Raw genomic sequence first — 11461 nt, 5'->3', positions numbered from 1 at the left:
TCACATGAGGACCGGTTGAGGACTCTGGGTCTGTACTCGATGGAGTCTAGAAAGATGAGGGGGGATCTGATCGAAACTTACAGAATACTGACAGGTCTGGATAGAGTGGACATGGAGAAGATGTTTCTACAAATAGGAGGACTTAAGAGCACACTCTGAGTGAAGGGATAACCCTTTAGAACTGAGATGGGGAGGAATTTCTTCAGCCAGAGGATGGTGAATATGTGGAACAGATTGCCATGGAATGCTATGAACGCCAAATCATTGCATGTATTTAAGATGGAGATAATTAGCTTTTTGATTAGTAAGGGGATCAAGGGGTTACTGAGAGAAGGCAAGAGAATGGGGTTGAGAAACATATCAGTTAGCAGCAAAAACAGAAAGGCAGTTTCCGAATATTGATAGATTGAGGTGCAATGAGACTTGAGTGTCCTCATACACCCGATGCTGAAGGCAAGCATTCAGGCGCAGCAGGCAGTGAAGAAGGCAAATGATATGTTGTTCATTGTAGTGAGAGGATTTGAGTCCAAGGGCAGGGATATCTTGCTGCAGTTACACAGGGCCTTGGTGAGACCACACCTGGAATATTATGCACAATGTTGGTCTGATTTGAGGAAGAATGTTTTTGCAGTGTGTAGAGGCAGTACAATGAAGTTTTATCAGACTGATTCCTGGGACAGAGGACTGACCCGTGACGATAAACAAGTTCAGTTAGGACAATATTCTCTGGATTTTAGAAGAATGAAATTGTATGGAAACCTGTACAAATCTAACAGGACTAGACATGGTAAATGCAGGAAGGATGTTCCCAATGACTGGGGAGTCCGGACCCAAAGGGGTTGCAGTCTAGGGACACAGGGTAAGCCATTTAGGACTGAGATGAGGAGAAATGTCTTCATCCAGAGAATGGTGAGTTTGTGGAATTCACTACCACAGAAAGCGGTTGAGGTCAAAACATTGAATATTTTCAAGAAGAAGTTAGATATAGTTCTTAGGTCTAAAGGCATCAAAGGGTATGGGGAGAAAGGGGGATCAGGAGACTGGGTTGGATGATCAGTCATGATTATACTGAATGGCACAGCAGACTTGAAGGGCTGAATGGCCTACTCCTGCTTCTATTTTCTATGTTTCTACAAAAACCCATTTTCTACAGTTACATTCCTCCAACTACATGACGCCTCATAACACCAACAGTTTATTCAGTTGTGCAATCCTTTACAACAAGAAGCATTGAATATCCCACTTCAAAGAGTTTATAACCATTTGGAGTTGTTAATCAAGCTGCTAAACTAGGAGGCAGCATGCTGTGATAATGGGAGGCTGTGAAATCAGTCAGGTGTCTCTAAGGCAGCTGTCAGCTCTTTGACAAAAGGGAGCTCAAATGGCAAATAATTATTTACTTTTAAAACTCCAGTTTTCTTTCAAGTAGCACAGCTATTTTAAGGGAGTCCTGAACCATTGTAAAGGGGTATGTTATCTCCCAGAAAGGATACCTGGGCTATCCACACAAACCTGGAATGATCAGACTTGCTCCTCCTGGGTCTAATCTGGGCATGGCATGTTTTACATGCTGGGTCACACAGGATGGCGGGCTGCTGCTGATTTATCCCACTGCCAGCTCTTTCAATTCTCCTTTGATACAAAGCTGATACCTACCATGACTGGATTACTGCTGTGTCACTGGTTTACCCGGCCAGCGACCTCTGTAAAATGCATGTGCATGAAATGTGATCTGGTCCCTATCCACATCATGCATATCCTCTCTCTTCTACCACACCACTGTAAAAATATTTGGCAGTGTGACTCCTGGGTTACTTTGTCACTTCTGCCATTTTTGCAGGCTATTGCTATGCAAACACAGGCCTCAAAGTCCATCTTGTGACATTTTAAAGAATTTTATTCATTCTGGTGAGACCACCACTCATCATTCTAAATCTCAGAGGCTATCGTCCAACTCTACCGTGAAGCAGGCTTGATGGGCTGATTGGGCTAATTCTGCTCCTTTGTCTTATGTCTACTCAAACTCTTATCATAAAAAAGTCCCTATGCCTTTCAGAAATCATTCTAGTGAACCTGCCTTGATGAATTGCTCAGGTAAACAGGTAAGATCAAAACTACACCCAGCTCTTCAGGTGTGACCTCACCAACCTCCCATATCATTGTAAGAAAATGTTCTGATTGAGTTTCAGCCAGGTTCTATTTGTTTGTTGTCCCTAGGTGTTAACTTGCTGATTCTTGTATAGGAACATGCAAATCTCTCCGAATACCAACCAGTTAGTGGGCTCTGAACTTTACAAATGTTCTGCTTTTCCAGTTTTTCTATCAAAATTGATAAATTCGCGGTGTCCAACATTAAATGTCACCTGTTATCATCATGTCCGACCATTTAATCTAACGCTCAACAGCCTTGATATATCCTCCTTGGAGTTTACTTTTCTAGCTGGCTTTGTATTATCCCATTTCCATTGTATATATTATGCCCTGTTCCCTCATCTAACTCATTGTTATGATGTGCTGGTGTTGGACTGGGGTGGACAAAATCAGAAATCACACAATACCAGTTTATAGTCCAACAAACTTACTTGAAATAGGTTTGTTTTCAAATAAGCCCGTTGGACTATAACCTGGTGTCATGTGATTTCTGACCTAACTCACTGTTACATATTATAAACTGAGTTCCAATAACTCATCTTGGAATTAATTCATTCCACTAGAGAGACCCTGCCATTCTGCAAAACATACTAACAAGGAACAAGTCAGGCCACTCGACCCTTAGAGTGTGCTCTGACATTCGTAAATGCTTAATTTTTTTTTACTTTAACCTCAAGTCCACATCTCTGCATATCCCGGTAATTTTTCATGCCCTTGCTAATCAATGCCCAATCTCAGTTTTTAAACAAGTCTCAAACCATGCTAATACATTCCCCTCCAAAAATATATATTTCCCCAGCCTCCTGACCCCTAACCCTACTTAGCAGCTTATTATGTTGCACATTATTGAATAGCTTGTGAAATCTAAATACAAGACTTGTATTATTTCCCACTAGCCAACCCACTATTTTCTGCCCTCCCTCAGAAAACTCTAATAGTTAGTGTTATAAGGTGTCATGTAGTTGAAAGAATGTAACTTAGAAAATGGGTTTCTGGAGAAACATAGAAAATAGCTACAGGAGTAGACCACTCAGCCCTTCGAGCCTGCTCTGTTTTTCAATATGATCATGGCTGATCATCCAATCTGTCCCCTGTTCCTGCTTTCTCTCCATACCCTGTGATTTCTTTCACCCTCAGAATTATATCAAACTTTTTCTTGAAAACACTCAATGTTTTGGCCCCAACTGCTCCCTGTGGTAGCAAATTTCACAGACCCAACACTCTTTGGCAGGCACGAGTTCCCTTTCATAAAACTGTCAGCTTAGTCTAACCACTACAACTTTACAAGTGCTCTGTTATCACATCCTTAATAACAGATTCTAGCATTAACCTGTTACTGACATTAGGATCAGTGATTCACCTGTCCCCGTTATTGCTCTCTCAAATAGAATGGTTCAATTTCCTGCTGATCAATCCACAGAAGTCACTTCATAATCTCGGAAATTCTGGAAGATTGAGGTTTAAATAGGCATTAACTCTGCTGCTAGCTCTTTTACAACTTTGGCTGGAGGCCACAAATGTCAAGGGATCTGTTGCCACTCATTCTGAATAATTTTCCAGTACTTTTTGTTTTGCTAACATTATGTATTTTACATTCTTGGTTCTGGTTAAACTCTTGGTTCCCCTAACTTCCCCATGTACTTTGTATCTTCTGCTTTGCAGATAAACCAAGCAAATTGTGACATCGCTACCATTTCCTTTTTCTCTCTTTCGATCCCTCCTGTCTCTGCCTGGAAGAACCTTTTTTTTCTTTTGCAAGCAAGTCATTTCCTTTTTACAGGCTTCCAAATGCTTGTGCAATTCTTGTGTCATTTATCACAAGTCTAATGTTGTGTACTATTTTCTCTTTTTCTGTTAACTCTTGGTTATTTGTTTTAAAACTGTCCAAATTCTCTGACTTACTCCTTCGACAACATCTTAACTTTCTCATTTCAATCTCATGCACTCTCCAATTTTCCAAACTTGTCATAGTTATGCCACTTTCTTAGAGGAGGTTTTATTCTGCAGTGGAATGTACACTCAGGAAGACTTATTTCTTTAAATGTTTGTCCTTGTTTATCCACCATCATAACATTAAATCTATTCTCCAATTTATGTCATTCAAATTGAGCCTTCTAATTCCATAATTGGGTTTATTTAAATTTAAGAACCTAACTTCAGACTTAACCACGTAACTCTAAAACTTAAGACGAAATTCCATCATGTTATGATCACTCTTCCCACAACCCCTCCTCTCCCCCATGTATCCTCTTTTCCAAGGTTACTAAGTAACTCTTTTTTGTTACACAGTACACAACCTAATATAATCACTATCCCTAGCTGGATCCTCAACACATTATTCTAGAAGAACCATCAAATGCTATATAATATGCAAGGACACAGTTTTCAAACAGATTTGTGAGAGTCGGTACAACTATCATCCCTCAGTTGTACTGATGGGCACAGTTGTAAGCCTGAAATTTTAAGTTACCTCGAAGGAGTTACACATTTAAGACAGAGATGAGGGCATTTTATTTCTCACAGTGGGTTTTGAGTCTTTTCATCTCTCTTCCAGAAAAGGTAATGGACACAGAGTCTGAATATTTTTAAGACAGAAGGGGATAGATTCTTGGTGAGCGAGGGGGTAGGGGGTGGTGTGGTGAAAGTTTATCAGGATAGGCAGGAAACTGCAGTAATCATATCAGCCACGATTGTATTGAATAATAGAGCAGGTTTGCGTGATTACTCCTGCTTCTAATTTTGGCCTAGTGGTATTATCACCAGACTATTAATACAGAAATCCAGGTAATGTTCTGAGTACACAGGTATGAATCCTGCCATGGTGGAGGGTGACACTTGAATCCAATTGGGAGGAATTACGAGTCTAATCCTGACTACAAAACCACCATCGATTGTTGGAAAAACCATCTGGGTCGCTAATGCCCTTTAGGGAAAGAATTTGCCATCCTCACCTGGTCTGGCTTACATGTGACTCCAGACACACAGCAATGTGGTTGAGACTTAACTATCCACTGGGAAATTAGGGATGGACAATAAATGCTGGCCTGGCTAACAATGCCAACATCCTGTGAATGAATTTTTTTTAAAAATTGATTTGTTTGGGTGCTCTACCAGTATCTGCAGTTATTAGATGTTGACTGGCCCTGTCTTCCTGTCAATGTTCAGTAGTCCACTTGCCTATTGAGTCATCTTCTCCCTGCTCGATGTCTGTAGGTTCATGCTCAGGTGCTCGTTATACTTTGGAAGGTCAGACTGCTTATACCCAAGTGGCAGACCTCGCAATGTTCCTGTGTAACCCCACAAGGTGCTGGTGAGACCACATCTGGAGTACTGTGAGCAATTTTGGTCCCATTATTTAAGGACAGATATTATTTCATTGGAGGCTGTTCAGAGAAGTTTAACTCAAATGATCCCTGGTACGGAAAGATTGTCTTATGGACAAAGGCTAAACAGGTTGGGACTGTTGAATCAGAGATAGTAGGATGCTGGAGAATCCGAGACAACAAGGTGCAGGGCTGGATGAACACAGCAGGCCAAGAAGCCTCTCTGCTCCTATGATGCTGCTTGGCCTGCGGTGTTCATCCATCCCTGCACCTTGTTGTCTCAGGTTGGGACTGTACTCACTGAAGTTTAGAAGAATGAGAGGTGATCTCATTGAAACATGCAGAATTCTTAAAGAGCTTGACAGTGTCAATGCTGAGAGGATGTTTCCCCTCATGGGAGAGTCTAGGACAAGAGGGCATTGTCCCAGAATAAAGGGGCACCAATTTAAGACTGAGGTGAGGTGGAATTTCTTCTCTCAGATGGTCGCGAGTCTTTGGAACTCCTTACCACAGAGAGCTGTAGGGGCAGAGTCCCTGTGTATATTTAAGGCTGAGATATTGATAGATTCTTGATCACTCATGGAATCAAAGGTTATAGGGAAAGGGCAGGAAAGTGAAAGTGAGGAATGTTGGATTATCCATGATCCTATTGAATGGCAGAACAGGCTCGAGGGGCCGAATGGCCTAGTTCCCGATTTTTGTGGTCTTATGGTCTTAATTGATGTGATTGTCTCAGTGCAAGATATTGAGAAATGTTTGCCTCCCTTTTTGCGGAGTATATCAGGTAGAATGGAAACAAGGAGAAAGTGGTCAGCATTGTTATGCTGGTGGAACATGACTGCAGCTCCAGACTAATCCACCATTGAGAGGTATTGGTCTGAATCTCCCCAAAGCAGATTCGACCCCATTCCAGCCGAGAAGCCGCTTTTGAGCTTACGTTTAAATTCTTTCTGCAGTGAATTATTCAGTTGGATTGATTGAGGAATGAGTATGCTAGCTGTTCCCTGGTTGTTTTAAATTTAAAAAAAACTCTCCAGGTTAGGTTTCTCTGAGACATGACGGAAGAGGAGGGGTCAGTGATGGATTGGATGTGACAAGTAGTTACAGGATGTGTTGTAACGTCAGGCAGTTAGCTGTCTGCTGGGATAGAACCAACATTGCAGTGGAACTGACAGCTAACTGAGGATTGGGACTCACTTTCAATGATTGGAAAACTAACAAACTGTCACTAACTACACAATGCCAAGATAAACAATTTCAGCTTTCCAGCAATATGGTCTCTTCCTTATTTGATGTTTGAACTTTGGTAGACATTACATCAATGGTGAGAGTGGGAGTAATAGGGACCAACCCACTCTGGCCCCCCGGAAAGGGGAGGCACAAGGACACTGACCAACACACTCAGACTCCCTGGGGAGGGGAGTGGGGACACTGACCAATCCATTCTGACCCCTCGGAGGGAGAGGGTGGGAGGGTCACTAAGGGAGGCTGACCAACACACTCTAACCCATAGGGGCCATGGGGGAGGGGAGACATGAACCAATACACTCTGACCCCAGAGGTGGGACACTGACCAACACAATCTGACCCTTGTGGTGGGATAGTCACTGAGGGAGACTGACTAACATAGACCCAGAAAAATGGACAAGGGGACAATCTCATTGAAACATATCCAGACAGTACAACAACAAACATGAAAAAGTCTGATTTCCAGACATGAGCTGAAAGTGACAGTCCTTGACAACAAGACCACATTCGGCCAAGTGTGGCATCAAGGAGCCCTAGCAAAGCTGAAATTAATTAGTATCGGGGGAAAACTGCTTGGAGTCATATCTGGCACATAGGAAGATAATCGTGGTTGTGGGAGGTCAATCATCTCAGCCCCAGGACATCTCTGTAGGAGTCTCTCAGGGTAATGTCCTAGGCCCAACCGTCTTCAGCTGCTTCATCAATGACCTTCCCTCCATCATAAGGTGAGAAGTGGGAATGTTTGACAATGACTGCACAATGTTCAGCATCATTCGCAATTCCTCAGACACTGAAGCAGCCCATGTCCAAATGCCACAAGATGTGGACAATATCCAAACTTGGTTTCATAAGTAACAATAACATTTCCTCCACAGAAGTGTCAGGCAATGACTACCTCCAATAAGAGAGAATCTAACCATCATCTCTTAACATTCAATAATTACTATCACTGAATCTCCCACTACCAACATTGAAGGGTTTACCACTGACCAGAAACTCAACTGGACTCACCACATAACACAATGACTACAAGAGCAGGTCAGAGGTTGGGAATGCTGCAGTGGATAACTCACCTCCTGGCTCCCCAAACCTTCAAACAAGTCAGGAGTGTGATGGAATACTCCCCACTTACCTGGGTGAGTGCAGCTCCAACAATACTCAAGAAGCTTGACACTATCCGGGACAAATCAGCCCACTTGAACGGCACTAAATCCACAAGCATCCATTCCCTCCACCACTGACCTACAGTAACAGCAGTGTGTAATATCTACTAGACGCATTACACAACTTGCCAAGTCTCCTACAACAGCACTTTCCACACTCACAGCCACTTCCATCTAGAAGGACAAGGGCAGCAGATACATGGGAATGCCACCTTCTGCAAGTTTCCCTCCATGCCATCCACCATCCTGACTTGGAAATATATCACCATTCCTTCACTGTCGCTGGGTCAGAATCCTGGAATTCTCTCCATAACGGCATTGTGGGTCTGTCTACAGCATGTGAACTGCATTGGTTCAAGAGTTCTGGAGTGACAGATATGATTATGGGTTCCGTTGGGGATTTGATTCTACAATCTTCAGGTTGAGATGTACCAGTGTTGACTAAACTGAATGAAATGCTGGATAGTAACTCATGCCACCTCAATCAGTTTCTTACACTTTGTGTAGAAGTTTACTACTCGGGAATTATTTTTGTTATATCTTGGACATAAAGCTGGATTCATTCAACAGTAACAAGGAATGGAATTAAGGCACTGGGGAAGTGTAGTCACATAGAATAAACATTTATAAAAATTTCCAGACAAATACACTAATCAAGGCCAAGCATAGCAAACTGTAGCAACACGTCAGATAACAAGAAGCAATAGTTAGAAGAGAGCTACACTGTGAAAGTGTAGGAGGTGCAGGAGGGTTAACACAGCAGAGGGTTAAATCAGAGGTTGTTACAGAATGGGTGCTGTCGGTGATCATTTACAATGAGGGCTCTGGACTAAATTAAGTTTTATAAATTGGGAAATAAAAACCAAAAGAACTGCAGATACTAGGAATCAGAAACAAAAGCAGAAATTGCTGGAAGGTTCAGATTTCTGGCAGCATCTGAGGAGAGAAATCAAAGTTAACATTTTAGGTACAGTGACATTTCCTCAGAAACTGGGAGCTAAGTCTGAGAGTAGCACAGCAGACACTTCTGGATGCTTGTAACAATGAAACAGTTGACAGTAAGAATGAGGTCAAAGAAAATGATTCATTTCTTTGATTCATTTTCTGAATTTGTTCCTGGGACATGGACATCATTGGCTGGGCCAGCATTTATTTCCCATCTCTAGTTGCCCTTGAGAAGGTGGTGGTGAGCTGCCTTCTTGAACCGCTGCAGTCAATGTGCTGTAGGTTGACCCACAATGCCCTTTGGGAGGGAATTCCAGGATTTCCAGTGATAGTGAAGGAACAGCGATATATTTCCAAGTTAGGATGGGGAGTGGCTTGGAGGGGAACTTGCAAGGGGTAGTGTTCCCATACTGCCCTTGTCCTTTTAGATGGTTGTGGTCATAGATTTGGAAGGTGCTGTCTGAGGATCTCTGGTGAATTTATGCTTTGAATCTTGTAGATACTACACATTGCTGAGTGTTGGTGGCGGAGGGAATGGATACTTGTGGATGTGGTGCCAATCAAGTGGTCTACTTTGTCTTGAATGATATCAAGCTTCTTGAATGTTGTTGGGGCTGTACTCATCCAGGCAAGTGGGGAATATTTCGTCACACACCTGACTTTTGCCTTGTAGATGGTGGACAGGCTTTTGGGAGTCAGGAGTTGAGTTACTCATTGCAGTATTCCCAGCCTCTGCCCTGCTCTTGTAGCCACTGTAATTATATGTCGAGTCCAGCTCAGTTTTTAGCCAATAGTAATCCCCAGGATGTTGATAGTGGGGAATTCAGTGATGGTAACACCATTGAATATCAAGGGATGTTGTTTAGATTGTCTCTAATTGGTGATGGTCATAGCCTGGCATTTGTGTGGTGCGAATGTTACTTGCCACTTGTCAGCCCAAGCCAGAATGTCATCCAGGTCTTACTGCATTTGGAGATAGGCTGCTTCAGACTGTCTTGGATAATATAATTCTTTCAATCAATGTCAGAAACAGAGACTGAGACCCACTATCTCGGTGCAAGGTGCCCCATTCTTGTATTTGATTCCAGCAATAATCATTCAGGCAGCAGACCCACTGATAAAGGATACAACATTCTGAGGAGGCTGCTACCACTTTGGGAGCACAGTGAGGGGAGGGTGGCTTTTCTGGGAATCAGTGGGTCCACCAGAGAGGAGCCCATGGTGCAGTCTTGTTTCTTGCTGTCAGCCTCGTGCTCAGAAAGATTGGGTGAAGAAGGATTGTTCGACACAGAGGATTGATTTCCTGGGCTCGGAACAAGTCCAAGCTTCCTGGTGTGATCTCTCCTCTGTACGCCTGGATGATGATCCTGCAGCTTAATATTGCTATTGTCCTTGACTTGTGTGGACTTCTCACATGCTGCACAGTCTGGCTCTGAAGCTGGATTGAGCCTCAGACCCACCTGTAATTAAAATTGATCACAATCTCTGTCTCGTTATTGATTTATTGATTTATTGTCATGTGTACCGAAATACAGTGAAAAGCTTTGTTTACAAGCGGTATCGGCAGATCACAGCAACCAAAGATGTACAGATCAAAAAGACTTAGAGGCATACAGGTTACATTATTTGAGGCTAGATTCTATTCAACCGTCTGATAACGGCCAGAAACAAGCTGTTCCTGAACCTGCTCGTGCGTGTGTTCAGGCTTCTGTATCTTCTGCCTGATGGAAGAGGTTGTAGGAGATCATTACCAGGGTGCGATGGGTCTTTGTTGATGTTGGCCACCTTTCTGCAGCAGCGAGCCGCGCAAATAGAGTCCTTGGATGGAAGGCTGGCTTCTGTGATGGTCTGGGCTGTGCACACCACGTTCTGTAGTTTCTTATGGTCCCGGGCAGAGCAGTTGCCGTACCAGGCTGTTATGCACTCAGAAAGGAGCAAAAACAAAGTTGCTGGAAAAGCTCAGCAGGTCTGGCAGCATCTTTGAAGGAAAAAACAGAGTTAACGTTTCAGGTCCGGTGACCCTTCCTCAGAACTTAACCGGACAGTATGCTTCAATGGTGCATCTGTAGAAGTTGGTGAGGGGCCTTATGGACATGACAAATTTCCTGGGCCGCCTGAGGAAGAAGAGACATATTTGTGCCTTCTTGACTGCTGCATTTACATGGGAAGTCTAGGACAGGTCGTCGGTTATCGTCACTCTGAGGAACTTGATGCTCTTCACCCTCTCAACCTCAGTTTTTTGATGTAGGTGGGGGCGTGTTCTTCTCCTTTCTTTCTGAAGCCGATGATCCGTTCTTTAGTTTTGCCGACATTGAGAGACAGATTGTTTTCATTGCACCATGTCACCTCTATCTCCTTTTGTATTTTGACTCGTCGTAGTTAGATATCCATCCCACTATGTTGGTGTCGTCAGCGAACTTGTAAATGGCGTTCGTTTGGAATTTGGCAACACAGTCGTAGGTATGGCTATTTCAGACACCATGCAGACTTGCAGTTAAATCACTGTTCTTTCACTATCATTGGATCAAATACCTGGAATTCCCTCTGAACAGGAATACTCTGTGTGTCCCTACACCCCATGGACTGCAGTAGTTAGAGGAGCAGTGCACCGCTCCCTTCTCCAGGACAACA

This window comes from Rhincodon typus, chromosome 9, assembly GCF_021869965.1.
Source record: "Rhincodon typus isolate 14 chromosome 9, sRhiTyp1.1, whole genome shotgun sequence".
In the NCBI taxonomy this organism is placed as follows: Eukaryota; Metazoa; Chordata; class Chondrichthyes; order Orectolobiformes; family Rhincodontidae; genus Rhincodon; species Rhincodon typus.
The sequence above is the reverse complement of the archived record's forward strand: the minus strand, read 5'-3'. Positions refer to the sequence as shown.